Source organism: Lissotriton helveticus, chromosome 11 (genome assembly GCF_964261635.1).
Source record: "Lissotriton helveticus chromosome 11, aLisHel1.1, whole genome shotgun sequence".
Classification (NCBI taxonomy): domain Eukaryota; kingdom Metazoa; phylum Chordata; class Amphibia; order Caudata; family Salamandridae; genus Lissotriton; species Lissotriton helveticus.
In genome coordinates, this window is record NC_136072.1 from 114,068,361 (window position 1) to 114,082,588 (window position 14,228).

Sequence of the window (14,228 nt, forward strand, 5' to 3'; positions counted from 1 at the left end):
TACTTGTGAGGGTGACACAATCAGTGCCGCAGGCCTTCTAGTGGCATTTAATTTACAGGCCCTGGGAATATGGTATACCTCATTACAAGGAACTTAAAAGTAAATTAACTATGTCAAACAGGTGTCAACCGTTTATACTATGTATAGAGAAGAGAGCACATTTACTTTAGCACTGATTAGCAGTGGTAAAGTGCTCAGAGTCCTGCAGCAAACAAAAGAATCCGCAAAAAGTTTGGGGTGACCCTCCAGAGAGGGCCATTTTCCAACAGTTCTCATTCGAGATTAATGATAATGGACAGGACCATTCTCCAGCACATGTGAATTACTGTTAAATTGAACTGGATTACACCTAATTAAAGATTTTGTTATAAAAAAAATAGTGCTCATTGGATGAATTTTGAATCTGAAGACATATAAAAAAAAAACTATTTATTATAAAACTGGCTTTGAAATTTTATGAGAAGAAAATCAACCATCTGGGAGATGGGTGAAATTTTGAGTGAACCACCAGTTCTGGGGCCACCCCTCTGTTCCCCCTAAATATTTCAAGTGTCTGTTGTCAGACTGAAGACTGGTGTGGCTTGAATGGTGGTCACAATTAATCTAAATCCAGTCGTACATCTTCAAGCAGATGTCCGGGAAAAGTTCAATAAGAGTATGTAAGTTGCTAAATATGAAAATAAAAAATAGCAAAGTAGTTCAAAATCTACCTCTACTAGCTGCAATGCTGGATTCTAGCGCCCTGGTCTTAGAGAACTTGGGGCCAGATGTAGGTCGGCAAATACCGGTCGGTAACGTCCGATTTCGGCCGTTACCGACCGGTATTTGCAAATGGAGATGTAGGGGCCATCAAATTTACAGAATCGGTATATTTACCGATTCGGTAAATTTACCGATTCTGTAAAATACCGAATCGGTAAATTTACCGAATCGGTAAATCCAGATGTAGGTGACACAGGCCATTACCGATTCGTTATTTACCATGTAATACAATTGCATGGTAAATAACGAATTCCTGTGTACATGCACATCTGTAATCAGAAGTGCAACAGGGTGCCAAAGTGACACCCTGTTCCCCTTGCAAAATCGGTAATTTTACCGAATCGGTATTTACCGATTCGGTAATTTTTTACATTGAATCCTATGGGCCTGTAGGCCCATAGGAATCAATGGCAATTACCGAATCGGTAAATACCGATTCGGTAATTACCGAATCATACAGATTCGGTAAAAATTACCGATTTTTTTTTTTTACCTACATCTGATTTACCGACTCTAGAATACCGAATCGGTAAAATTCGGTATTCTAGAGTCGGTAAATCAGATTTACCTACATCTGGGCCCAAGTGTTAACTGAAAAAAAGACGCGGTTGTGAACCCAAGTTCACAAGTCCTCACTATAAGTTGGTTACCCCGGATAGGGAGTGGGTAATGGTATCAATCTCATTTGGGACATAATAGGTGGCAGGGTAATGATGCCCTGGTCTCTACTACAAGGAAAAAAATTGACTCCTCTTCCGTGGTTGGACAGTATACATAAATGCGATTGGAAGGTAGTGGGGCCCTCACACCACTAGGCCCCAGTGCACTGCACCTGCTGCACACCCCGGTGAATGTTCAGACCATTATCTCACAGGAACAGTAGATTATCTTGGCAGCAGGCTGTCACAGGATGGATGAAAGGATCTCACAGGCCTGAGGGTGAACCATCCTGGACTTGGAGGTCTCACCCCTCCTCATCCTTTCCTTTTCTTGGATTATTCCTCTCCAACAATGTTCTGGCCTCACCCGTCTTGGAGAGTCAGTTAAACAGCTGTATGAGGCGTTGAATAATCTCCCTCTTACTTTCTTGTGTAAACTCTACTTCTTTCATCTCGGTTCTCTGCAACACTCAGCTCCGAGGAATTAAGTAACATCTGCAGCTGCTGGTAAGGGGAATGGAATCCTTCCTTAACGTGTTATTGTGTTGTTATGCGATATTCGACATAAAAGACTCCCACAGCCCTAGAGCCATGAGGGAATAAGGGCAAGCAGGCACTGCGTTTAGAAAGGTGTGCCGACACTACCATTTAAAGTACTGTAGCATAGCTTGTGAGCCTAGTTTCAGGGAATTAAGTGTTTACCCCCCCCCCCCCCCCCCCAAAAAACGATTAAATATAAAAATATTTTTGATGGTCTGCACATGTACTTGTTAATAGACGATTGTGAAATGACGAAATGCTGGTGTTCAATGCAGGACGGATTATACGATTCCCCTTTAATTGTTAAACCCCAGCATCACACGGTAGCATGTAGAATGTGGAGCGCGCGCGCCCATTAATGCGTGGACCCTAGCATCACACGGTAGAATGTTGAGTGCGCCTCACAATGCGTGGCAGGTTGACACTTTGTACGGCGACTCAGTCCCGCGGAGGAGAGCTTTGTCGCTGCGCCCAGAACAGCTAAGTACCGCAGAAGCTCACTTTTTGTCCTAAATTCTATATCGTATATTTAAATGCCTTTTGTTTCATTACATCACCACCTTTGTAAACACCCTTTTCTGCGTCAGCTGCTAACTCTCGCTTTCTTCCGCCACTTTTTCTTTCTTTCTCTCTCTCTCTCTCTCTCTCTCTCTCTCTCTCTCTCTCTCTCTCTCTCTCTCTCTCGTTCGTTCTCTCTCTCTCGTTCGTTCTCTCTCTCCCTCCCACTATCTGTCTTTTTATTTGTTTTTGAATCTTTGCAATAATATTAGTCCACGTCTTTCCTAGCCAGAAACAAAAAGAAATATCCCATTTTAAGAGAATTGTGTACCGGATCTGGATGGAACTATTTTGTACTGGTTATAATAAGTTTTCCGTTGTTACTCGTTTTTTTCAGATAAATACAGGCGGAAAACAATGTGTTTACCGTCTGCATTTATTTTTTAAATTGGGCTTCTTTTGAGTGACTTCTGTCATGTCCTAACACCCAGGAACTCACACAGGACACGATGTGCATCTTACAGGTATTCTTTTATTCGTTGGTTTACATCCTGCTTGAGTCATGACCTCCTGCCTCGAGGTCTAGCATCAGAGTGCCGTTCCCCTCCACCCCTTGACCGGATGTGGTGTCCGGTGTCCCCTCGCCCTTGCGCTGTCCCAGGGTCCTAGTGCCCTTGTCCTGGACACGATATCTCCCCCCTTGTTGCAAAAACGAAAGAAAGAAAGAAAGCGAGAGAGAGAGAGAGAGGGAGAGGGAGAGAGAGAGGGAGAGAGAGAGAGAGAGAGAGAGAGAGAGTACTTGTCATTCTACATTTCTTCATGAATCTAGTGTCTCCATCGCTTCCTTATCCTCTGTCTTCCACCGTCCATGTGGCTGCCGTTGTCGCTGCCATTTCTTCTTCCTCCGCCTTCTTTGTCCTTGAAATGCTATCTGTTTCTTGTTATTCGTTGTTGTTCGTGGGTAGCCGTTATCATCGATCCTTTCACTTTCGTCACCGCCAGTGACTTTTTGGAGAACTTGTTGTCTTGTCATCTATGTTCAACACCTTTGGTCCTGGCCCTATACTCAACACCTTTAGTCCTGGCCCTGAGGTGCCTCTTGCCTTTATTTCCTTGGTGTCGCTTGTCCGCTCTGCTCATTGCATGTCTTTGTCCTTTCTTTTTTTTTTTTGCTGCTCTTTCTCCTGCGGTATGTCTTTTCGTGTTGCTCCTTTTTACCCCTTTTTTTCCTAGGCTCTCCTTGTCCTTTTAGCCTTTTCTAGACTCTCCTTGTCCTTTTCTCTTGTGTCCCTTTTGTGTCCTTTTTTTTCTTCTTCTTCTTCTGTTATTCTCCTTGTCCTTTTAGCCTTTTCTAGGCTCTCCTTGTCCTTTTCTCTTGTGTCCCTTTTGTGTCCTTTTTTTTTTTCTTCTTCTTCTTCTGTTATTCTCCTTTTCTTTTAGCCTTTTCTAGGCTCTCCTTGTCCTTTTAGCCTTTTCTAGGCTCTCCTTGTCCTTTTCTCTTGTGTCCCTTTTGTGTCCCTTTTTTTTTCTTCTTCTGTTATTCTCCTTGTCCTTTTAGCCTTTTCTAGGCTCTCCTTGTCCTTTTAGCCCTTTCTAGGCTCTCCTTGTCCTTTTAGCCTTTTCTAGGCTCTCCTTGTCCTTTTCTCTTGTGTCCCTTTTGTGTCCTTTTTTTTCTTCTTCTTCTTCTGTTATTCTCCTTTTCTTTTAGCCTTTTCTAGGCTCTCCTTGTCCTTTTCTCTTGTGTCCCTTTTGTGTCCTTTTTTTCTTCTTCTTCTGTTATTCTCCTTTTATTTTAGCCTTTTCTAGGCTCTCCTTTTCTTTTTCCTTTTTTCTTTGGTCCCTTCTTTCCTCGTTATTTTACTCCTCTTTCTTCTTTCTTCTTTTCTTTACTGCCTTGTAACTTCTCCTTTGCTCTTTCTTTGTCCTTTTCTTTCTCTTTGTTGTTCTGCTTTCTTTCCTTTTCTTTTCTTGTCCTTGTTGTGTCTCTTTTCTGTCTTTTATTTAGCCTTCTCTGGCTTCTTCCACTCTCTTGTTCTTCTTTCTTATATGTGTATATATTCTTTCCTTCTTTCTCTTTCTCTATTTGTCCTTTTGTTATTCTCTCGTAATCTCTTTTCTTATTGCACCATAATCTTCCTTTGTCTTATTGCTCTTTTGCCTTTTTTTTAAAAATTTTTTTTTATCCTTCTTTTTCCTTGTATGCACTTGTATTATTTCTTTGTCTCTTTCTTTTATTTCTTTGTCTTCTTCTTTTCACTTTATTTCTCTTTTTTAGGTGTGCCTTTTCTGGCACTTGACTTTTATTATAGACTTGCATGCATTCGCTGGCCTGCATTTTCCCCGACCTCTTGCTCTGATGTCCTCATCCTTTTTTTCTTCCTTTTTGTCCTTTTATGTCACTTCTGTTACTTATTTCCCTTTAACTTGACTTTAAATTACCCTTTTTGACACTTCTTTTGCACTTTTCTTCCTTTCTCGCGCTTTGCCTGGCCTCAAAATGGCAGCCGCGCTGTTCCTCGCTTCCTATTGGCTCCCGCGCCTGACTTACAAATGGCCGCCGTTGTTCTCGCGTTGTTTCCTATCCAATCGGGACTCTGCCTGGCTTTAAAATGGCCGCCCGTCTGTTCTCTGTTCCTATTGGCTCTCACGCCTGTTTCTAAGATGGCCGCCGAGACTCTCGCGAAAGCTCCCGCCGATTCTTTCAAGTCTTCGCGCTTTGCCTCGGCGCTTACCGCTTCACTTGGTCCTCTTTCTGCAGCGCTTGGGGTGGGCTCCCACGTCGCTGCACGTCTTCTTTCAGCACTTCCTTCTTCTTCTTCGCTGCACTGTGATCCAGGGTGGGCTCCTTGTTTGAAATCACGATCTTTTCCACGTCGCTGCTGGCCTCCTGATGATGCCTCGCCTCTACCTCTTCTTGCGTTGGATACCGCATCCCACTCTTCGTCGCCAGTTGTCATGTCCTAACACCCAGGAACTCACACAGGACACGATGTGCATCTTACAGGTATTCTTTTATTCGTTGGTTTACATCATGCTTGAGTCATGACCTCCTGCCTCGAGGTCTAGCATCAGAGTGCCGTTCCCCTCCACCCCTTGACCGGATGTGGTGTCCGGTGTCCCCTCGCCCTTGCGCTGTCCCAGGGTCCTAGTGCCCTTGTCCTGGACACGATAACTTCATGCTGACTTTTTACAAATTCCAGGTCAACGGCTGACCAGAAAGGCAGAATGGAGAGTTAAAAAACAGGATGCGGTTTTCTTAAATAAAGCCATATGTCGCCATTTATAGTATAATTCGAATATTTTACCTGTGGGTGTTCTGTTTTATGTTATAGTTGGCTGCTTAAGACATCAAAGTACGAGGACACGCTTATTAATTAATTGTGGAAATATACTATTTTTTTCTGTCACTCATTTACAAAACACCAAATAAACATGGAAAAATATTGATAAGAATGTAAAAAACAAAATATGAATAAATACAGCTGGAAAAGTTACAAAAAATACCATAAAACCAGAGCCCTAATTATAATGGAGAGGTAAATCAGAATATATGAGTGAAGACGTCAAACACTGAAGGTCTCTTTACTTATCAGATGTTTTTGTTCCCATTTATAACTTTTGTGCTAAACCATATCGTGCAAAAATGGGTATACAACACATTTTTCACATGGTATATCTGCTGCTGCAAAGTTTTGCCTGCACAATCCCCCCTCTGGTTGGACCTGATTGATATTGCAGGTGCAAATCAGAAGCGGTATTTCCGGTCAGCCTTTAACATATGCGCAGTGTAAAAACTCTGAATGAGGCCCAGTCTTGCTGCTTAAATAAATCAGTGAGGTGAGCCGTCGATTCGAGCGATGAAGCTATCAAACGTTAATGGTTCCCTTACCCACCAAACCTTTCTGTTCTAGATCCCGCCCCCCAGTGTGGCCTTGGTGTGGTTCTAGTCTCCTGTATCCAAACATTTAACTTTTCACCTGAATCTTCTTTTTGGGAAATCATTTGTAATTCTTTTTTGAAACTATGCACTCTTAACTATAATAGAATAATAAGCAAAAAACAGGCAGGCACTTTCTTTTGAACATATGTACCTTGCCTTTTATAGGACAGACCCAGGGTTCTCAAATGTGGAGAAGTGTGGCTCACTGGTTAGAGGCGGCAGACCCATAAGCAGAGAACGGCCAGGGACCAGGGTTCGATTCCCGACGCGGCAGGGTCATGGACCAGGGTCAGCGGACTCGATAATTCTCGCCTCGGTGCCTACTCTAGTCAGAAACCACACTCGGCAACTCTGGGCATCAGCTTGCCTCATCTTCACAACGGCCCCCCAGACCGCCGGGGATGCTTGGTCGCACCTTAGAGATACCCATCAGGGACCATCTCTCAGGGTGAGCCAGGACGGGTTCCCCAGCGGTCGAAGCGTGGAGATACTCCTCCGGGAGTCGATTCCTAGCGCTATATAAACCCGCAATTAAATTAAATTAAATTAACACTTTCTGAAAGCCTGATCATAGTTTTGTCAGATGTGGGTGTTTCCAACTGGAGACATAGCAGCTAAAGATACAATTGCCACCTTGAAATTATCTTGAAAATCTACAAATATTAACATTTTATGCCTTTTTCTCAAAGACTTCATGCTCTTTTTAGGATGTATGTCTCTGGAAGAAATGCATTATCCAGGTCTCTGACTGGGAGGATACTAATATTTCTGATGAATACTTCTAACTGCAGATTCCTCACCTTGTGCATATCCCCCTAGGGTAAGACAAAATATATGGATTTGTCTTTCAAGACCTTAGTGCTTCTCGAAAGTGTGCACTGATGTCCATGTAACAGCCGGACAGATATCCAGGACAAAGACCAACCCAATATGCCCAAAAGACCTGGGTACATATATTCCAGGAAACACTGGTCCCTTTGGACTCCTTTTTAGCGAAACTGTTTTGCATAAATCAACTTTAACCCAATTTAATTAAGACTTTCATATACCACTCAATGAAAATATCCACATATAATAGTAATTAATACAGTACATCCTTCGTCATTAGAAATTGATTCTATGCATTCTCTTATTTACAATCTTCTCCTTTGTCATGTAGGTGCATAGCACAGTCAACATCTTTGTAACAATAGTGTAGATGATGCAGAGCATAAACAAGGTGCAAAAGTGACTTATATACAGATAAAACTAACTCTGATATCAATCCCTAGTCTCTGTATTAATGTATATTGAAGCATCTCACTGTTTCACAGGTATTTCCTATAGACTATAATCATTATAAACCAAATGACCCTTTTGTCGGCGTATTGGCCCAAGGGTATTCATAGGGCCTCATCAGGACAAGTCATCCGACTATTTGAAGAGCCATATGGCCACTGCAACAATTTCTCCATCTCAATAGGACATCAATGGTTCAAATTCTCAATTTCAAAGTTCTAAGAATACAAGCTTCAGAACTCTACCTCTCATATCAGAGCCCAGAAGTGCTTCCTGCATTTGCTGCTGGCTCTAATGGTGGTTTGGTGGAACATCTGGTGTAGTGTCTGCACGACTGCGCTGTACAGGCGGTTTGTCGAAGCCAGGAGGATTGCACTGTGGGGGCACCACAATGGAATCTGGGTGCAGTCCTGGCCAAGGTTGAGACATGTTTGGATCGCAGTCGTAAAGCACAATAGGTTGTGGATCCACCACCGGCAAAACGTTAATGTCGAATGAATGGGTGCAGATTGTGCCACAGGTACTGAAATTGGCACTGAAGCAGGTGAAGAACTAAAGTAGGTTTGAGGGGCACAGACTGTGCAGAGGGGAAACCTGCCAATGGTAGCCCAACTAGAGGCCCTGGGGGCCCAGAAGCGTGCCAGAGGGACCCCAAAGCATTCCTAAAATGTGCAGCATAATCTCCCTAAAGGCCTTGATTTGCTGCAACATCGCTGACGGACTTGGAAATGTGGGTTGCATTGGCACCAGAATCTGAATCTGCTCCTATGGAGATCGGGAGCAAGACAGTGAATCACATTGATGCCCTCGCGCCTTCTCTGGAGATTGAGAATGGCAGGAAGAGCCCAATTCCCTCTTAGACTTCTTGTGCTTCTACTTGTGAGTTACTCGAAGACTTCGACTGCAACAAAGATCTGAAAGGAACGATTTCAAGACAGGGACCTTGCTATCGACTTAGACTGGGAACAATATGGTGTCTTGCGGTGTTTTGGGACGTAGATTTTCACTATCTTGTATGGTGTTTGGGTTATTTATTTATTTAAATTTATAATGCGCAACAGCTACCCGCAGTGGGTTTCCCGGCGCCAGGGATAGACTAAAGAAGAAAATGAGGACACAACAGTAGTAGCACGGACCAACTAGAGCAGGAGATGTGATTTATTGAAAAAGTAAAGTTTTCAATTTTTTCCGGAAACAAAACAGATCGGTCTCTGATTTCAGAGCAATGGGCAGTGCGTTCCAGAATTTGGGGCCTAAATGGGAGAAGGACCGACCCCCATCTTTACAAGTTTGAATCTTGGAACAACAAAATCACAGTTGGCAGAGGATCTTAGTGTGCGAGAAGGCTTGTAGGGTTGAACAAGACTCTGTAAGTATTTCGGGGCCAAGCCCTGTTTAATTTTGAAAAGATAACACAGGGCTTTAAATTTAATGCGACTAGGGACTCTAAGCCAGTGTAGGTCGCGAAGAGCCTGTGAGGTCGATGATCTCCTCGGGATGTTACATAGGAGTCGTGCCGACGAGTTTTGTACAACCTGGAGTTTGTTAATGGTAGCAGCGTCGGCACCAAGATAGAGGACATTTCCGTAGTCCAGGCGAGAAGTTACTAACGCCTGGACGACGGTTCTCCTGGTAGCAAGTGGCAGCATCCATAGGATTTTCTGGAGCCATCTCAAGGTGGTGAAACAGATGGCGGCCACCCTGGTGGCCTGCTGCCTCATGGAGAGTTTGTCGTCTATGAGAAATCCGAGGTTGCGGACCACAGTGGCTGGCTGGGGGAGGGGTCCCATGTCACTGGGCCAGTGTTGCGGTCCCCAGAGATCTTTATGCTTCCCCAAAATGACAATCCCGGTCTTGTCACCGTTTAGCTTAAGGAGATGCCTCTGCATCCACTCGGCTACCCGTGACAATCCGGTCTTCAGGATCGATACACTGTTGCACTCGCTGCTGGAAAGGGAGAAGACAATTTGGGTGTCGTTGGCGTATGAAAAAATAGTCAGCCCGGCGTCCTCCACGATGGTAGCCAGGGGTCTAATGTAGATGTTAAAAAATAAGGGGCTAAGTATAGACCCCTGGGGAACACGTGCGCTGACACACAGGTGGCTGATGCGGCTTTCATAGAAAAAACCTGGAAAGTGCGCTCACTTAAAAAGGAGGCAATCCAGGCCAGCGCAGGACCATCTACTCCCAGGGACCGGAGAGAGTTCAGAAGAATGGAATGGGACACGGTATTGAACGCCACACTCAAATCCAGCAAGATGAGTGCAGATGTTTCCCCGCGATCGATACTGTGCCGCAACCTCTCCGTCACCCCGAGTAGCGCGGTCTCGGTGGAATGATGCACACGAATACCAGACTGGGAAGAGTGTAAGAATCCCGAGCTTTCCACGAGGTGGTTTAACTGAGTGTTGACATGCCTTTCCAGCACTTTAGAGAGAACAGGCAGCAAGGACATGGGTCTAAAGTTGGCAGGATTAGACGCGTCGGCTCCTGCCTTCTTTAGAAGAGGGACAACCATTGCATGCTTCCACTCCTGTAACACATGAGACTGAGTTAAAGATGCATTCAAAAGTCTCATGAGTACCCGCCGGGGTTCGAGATCTAATAACTTTAGAATTTTCGCAGGTACAGGATCACGGGGGGAGCCGGATCTTACACTGCTCAACAGGAGAGGAAATAGGTATCATCAAACAGTTGCCAGTGTGTAACCTTCACCACTGGGAGCGGTTGTTCGATTACAGCGACCTGTCCCGGTTGGTGTTCATTCACTGTCAAGGGAATGCTCATAGAGTTGTATATGCGCTCAACCTTGGCAATAAAAAATTCCACGATGGAGTTGCACTGAGCTTCCTCCATAGCTGGGGGAATCGGGACAGTATCCGCTCCTGTCAATTTTTTTACAACGGAAAAGAGAGTGCGTGGGCAATTCTGCGCTTGCGTCACTGTACTCATGGTGTATGCAGCTCTCACAATTTTGCATTGTGAATGGTACTCCTTCAGAGCCTCTTTGTAGGCAGTCTTCTGGGAAACCGAGTAAGAGTGCCTCCATTTCCTTTCAAGCGCCTTACAATATGTTCGTAAGACCTTCAGATCGGCAGAGAACCAAGGTGCCGGGGAGCGATAAGGCCTAGAATGTTTCGGGGTTAAAGGAAGGAGGGTGGTTACAGCATTGGTGAGCCAGTGTAATGTTGCGGTGTTCAATTCCATAACTGGAGCATCACTATCCTCAGGACAAGAGTTCGAAAGATGCTGGTTAAACTTTGTGATATCAAGTTTACCCCACCGGTGGATTAATTCTCCCTTACCGCAGCCGTGCTTTACCAAGTTCTTAGTATAAGGTAGAGAAAAGTGGACTGCGTAATGGTCGGACCACTCCAACGGGCGGGCGGTCTGGGAGCAATCAAATGGGAGATTGGAAAGAATGGGATCCAGCTGATATCCAGCAGAGTGAGTGGGTCCGAAATTGCGCAACGAGAGGTTAAGAACCTCCAGATCTGATAAGCGCTTACTGGTGGTGCAAAGAGGATCTTCCAGATGCAAATTGAGATCACCTAAGATGGTGAAATTTGCTGCCTTAAGAAATAGGGGAGCTATGGTTTCGGCAAAGGAAGATACCCAGGAGTGGGCATTGCCGGAAGGGCGATAGATCAAAAGGCCCGACAGGGTGAATTGAGGGTTGATTGCTAGTTTGAATAAAGCAGCTTCACTACCGGACAAGGGAAAGGCTTCAAGCTTACAGGTGTAAGTCGACTTGAAAATTATGGCAATGCCCCCCCCTTTTCCGGAGTCTCTGTCCTGCCTCACCATAGCATAGCTGTTAGGGAATGCCATGGCGATATCAGGACCATCAGGGTTCATCCGGGCACAGTAATTGCAGGTTTTGGAGTCATGTTCTGACCCCAGACACAAGAGACATTTTTTTGCGACAGTCTCTCCGATGTTTAAAACCTGCCGTTTTAGGAGGGGACATTCCCCTTACACTCTGAGAAAAATTTAACAACATTTTGAGAAAGAACATCTCAGAGTTGAAAGGAGTAAAGCTCTGGATACCTGTCTGAAGGTGTCTAAAGAAACTGATGTCAGCGTGCACGGATGACACTAACATGCGCCTCTTTTCGTTATTTTGGCAGTGGAACAAAGATGCTTTGGAGCCACGTGGCACCACTTACTGGCAGGCAGGAGTACTACCTTAAAGTTTTTATGCATCCAGTCTGACGCCTGAGGAATATTCACATGGTGAGGAATCTGCGGTTAGATAGAGTATCCTCTAAAAAGACTGTTACCAAAGTAACTTGTTCTACAACCCCTAATGGTGAGATTTTCTCGTATGGAAAGTTAGATCGCATTATGGTTTCTCCTTCTGTCATAGGGGCTCTGAAGGGGATGGAGGATGAGAGCCGACTTCTGTTTTGAACAGTGCTTCTCTGTGTGATGTGACAGGGACAAATACTGCACTTAGGTGTTGGGTTCCTTGCTAGACATTTGTGGGTGTTAGAATTCCAAGTACTTTGAGACTCCATTCTCCAGAAATGCCATCATGGCCAGAGATGCCATCCACTGCTGCAGTAGACCACTTTTTAATGCAAGTTCTGGTTTAGTTTTCAAAACTCAAGGCTTTCCCCTGATTTCATCTAATAAGCCCAGCCTGCTAATCTACCACAACACCAGGAAACTAGGATTATATCCGATTTCTTTTTTAGAAGTTTCGGAAATAAATTCTGCAATGATGGTCCTTTTGAGGGATCTTGTAGTACAACCATACTCTTTGGTCCCATGCTTATAGGACATCCTCTGGATCTTATCTCCTACACCCAAATTCCTTTTGGTAATAGTCCGCAAATTACGTCATGAGACCTATCCCGTCCCCGAATTGAGCTCACCTGAGGACGCTTGGCTGTTTGGCTGGCTGGCTGCTGCCGGCTGCTGCTGCCTGCTTGGTCCCGGTTTGCCGGTTTGCTTTCTCCAGTCGCAGAGTCTCCTAACACCGGCTTCTCCCTCCCCGCTCCCCTCGCCTCCGCGCTGCTGCGTGGGGTGGGGGCCAATTTGGGGCTGCTGAGGCTGAGGCTGGAGAGCGTGTCTGCGGCGGAGCAAGGAGATCTGCGGCGGCGATGGCGGGAGCCGCGAGAGACCAGTGAAGGAGCCGGGTAAAGTGAAGAGAAGTGTCGGTGTGAGCCGTGGGAGGTGCCCGGCGGCGGCAGGAGCTGCGGACGATTCCCGGTGGCGTCTGGAGCCAGGAGCCGCGGTAGGAGCCATAGGAGGCGACCGGTCGCAGGGTGAGCCGCGAAAAATCTGAGGTGTCGAGATTCGGAGGCGGGGCGACAGTGCAGGCGAGGAGCAGGAGCTGCGGTGGAGCACAGGTGTGCGGAGCTGTCGTAGAACACAGCGCAGGAGTGCAGACTGTGGAGCCCGGAGCCCAGCCTGGAGTTTTGGGACCCAGGCGAGTTGAGTGTATCCACTGCGGAGGAGCCCGGAGCCCAGCCTGTGTACTTGCCAGCTGCAGCCACCGCAGTTTCACTCCCGCAACTAGGCCTCGTGAAATAATGAGATCAGGAAAAGTGAGGAAGTATACAGCACCCAAAAGAAGGACAGCAACACGATCTGACACCGCAGAGGCCACAGCAATCGCCAATCAGAGTCAAAAAACACAAAACCCCCCAAGCATACGGGACTTCTTTAAAAAAATGTCATCAAAGTCCGGGAATCGTCACAACTACAATCTCAATCCCCGGGGGCAACAACTACCACAACTATTACTATTACTCCCCTGGCCCAACCAGGGTCGTTTAATCTGGCTTCAGCGCAACACTGGGCAACTGAAATCACGAGGCCAATCGAGCCCCCAGAGGTCTACTTTTTTGGATCCACCTACATCGACCACAACAATAAAAACGCTCAACTTGCCTACCTTCCATCGGACAAGTCTTCAGTGCCTCCAGCAGAGGACCTCCGGCTTTATCAAACTCCCCAAACCCAGCCGGTGAATACTATGTGCCCAACAGAGGTCCAATCAACGTCAATGTCGCCTCAACCCACTGCAACCTGTGCAGCAACCCCGATCAATTTTCCTGTGGCCTCTCTTCATCAAACAACGACAGCACAAATCCACGCGCAAGCTAACCCCGAGATCTCCAACAGTACTCAACAATCTCCAACCCCACAAACAATAACCCCCATAGCAGCACTACCAACAGTACCACCTGCTTTGAGTTCCCCGTACATGTTATTCTCACCATCTGGCCACACAAATGCTACACTGCAAAGTCAGCCAATATTGTCTGCCCAGAATGATCAGCTTATGACGGACCTGTCCCTCTTTTTCAAGATGCCTCAAAGTTCCCCAAGGTCCAGTCCGACCCTTAATGAAAAACAAAATGCTGACGAAAATCCTGGGACCAGTGCTTGGCCACAACTTTTACAGACCCTGCAGCAAACAGTTAATGCACTTATTTATCACTCGCTAAAACTGGAGGTGCAGGTTGACCTATTAAACACCCTGGCACTATTCACATCTGGGATAGACAGCAAATTAGACAAACTTAATTCTTTAATTT

At 45.7% G+C, this 14,228-nt stretch overlaps 1 protein-coding gene across 1 annotated transcript in view; it reads left to right on the forward strand.

The window, feature by feature from the left end:
• CCDC150 (coiled-coil domain containing 150) overlaps window positions 1–14,228 on the forward strand; it is a 306,895-nt gene that overhangs the window by 91,905 nt on the left and 200,762 nt on the right. The window lies entirely within an intron of this gene.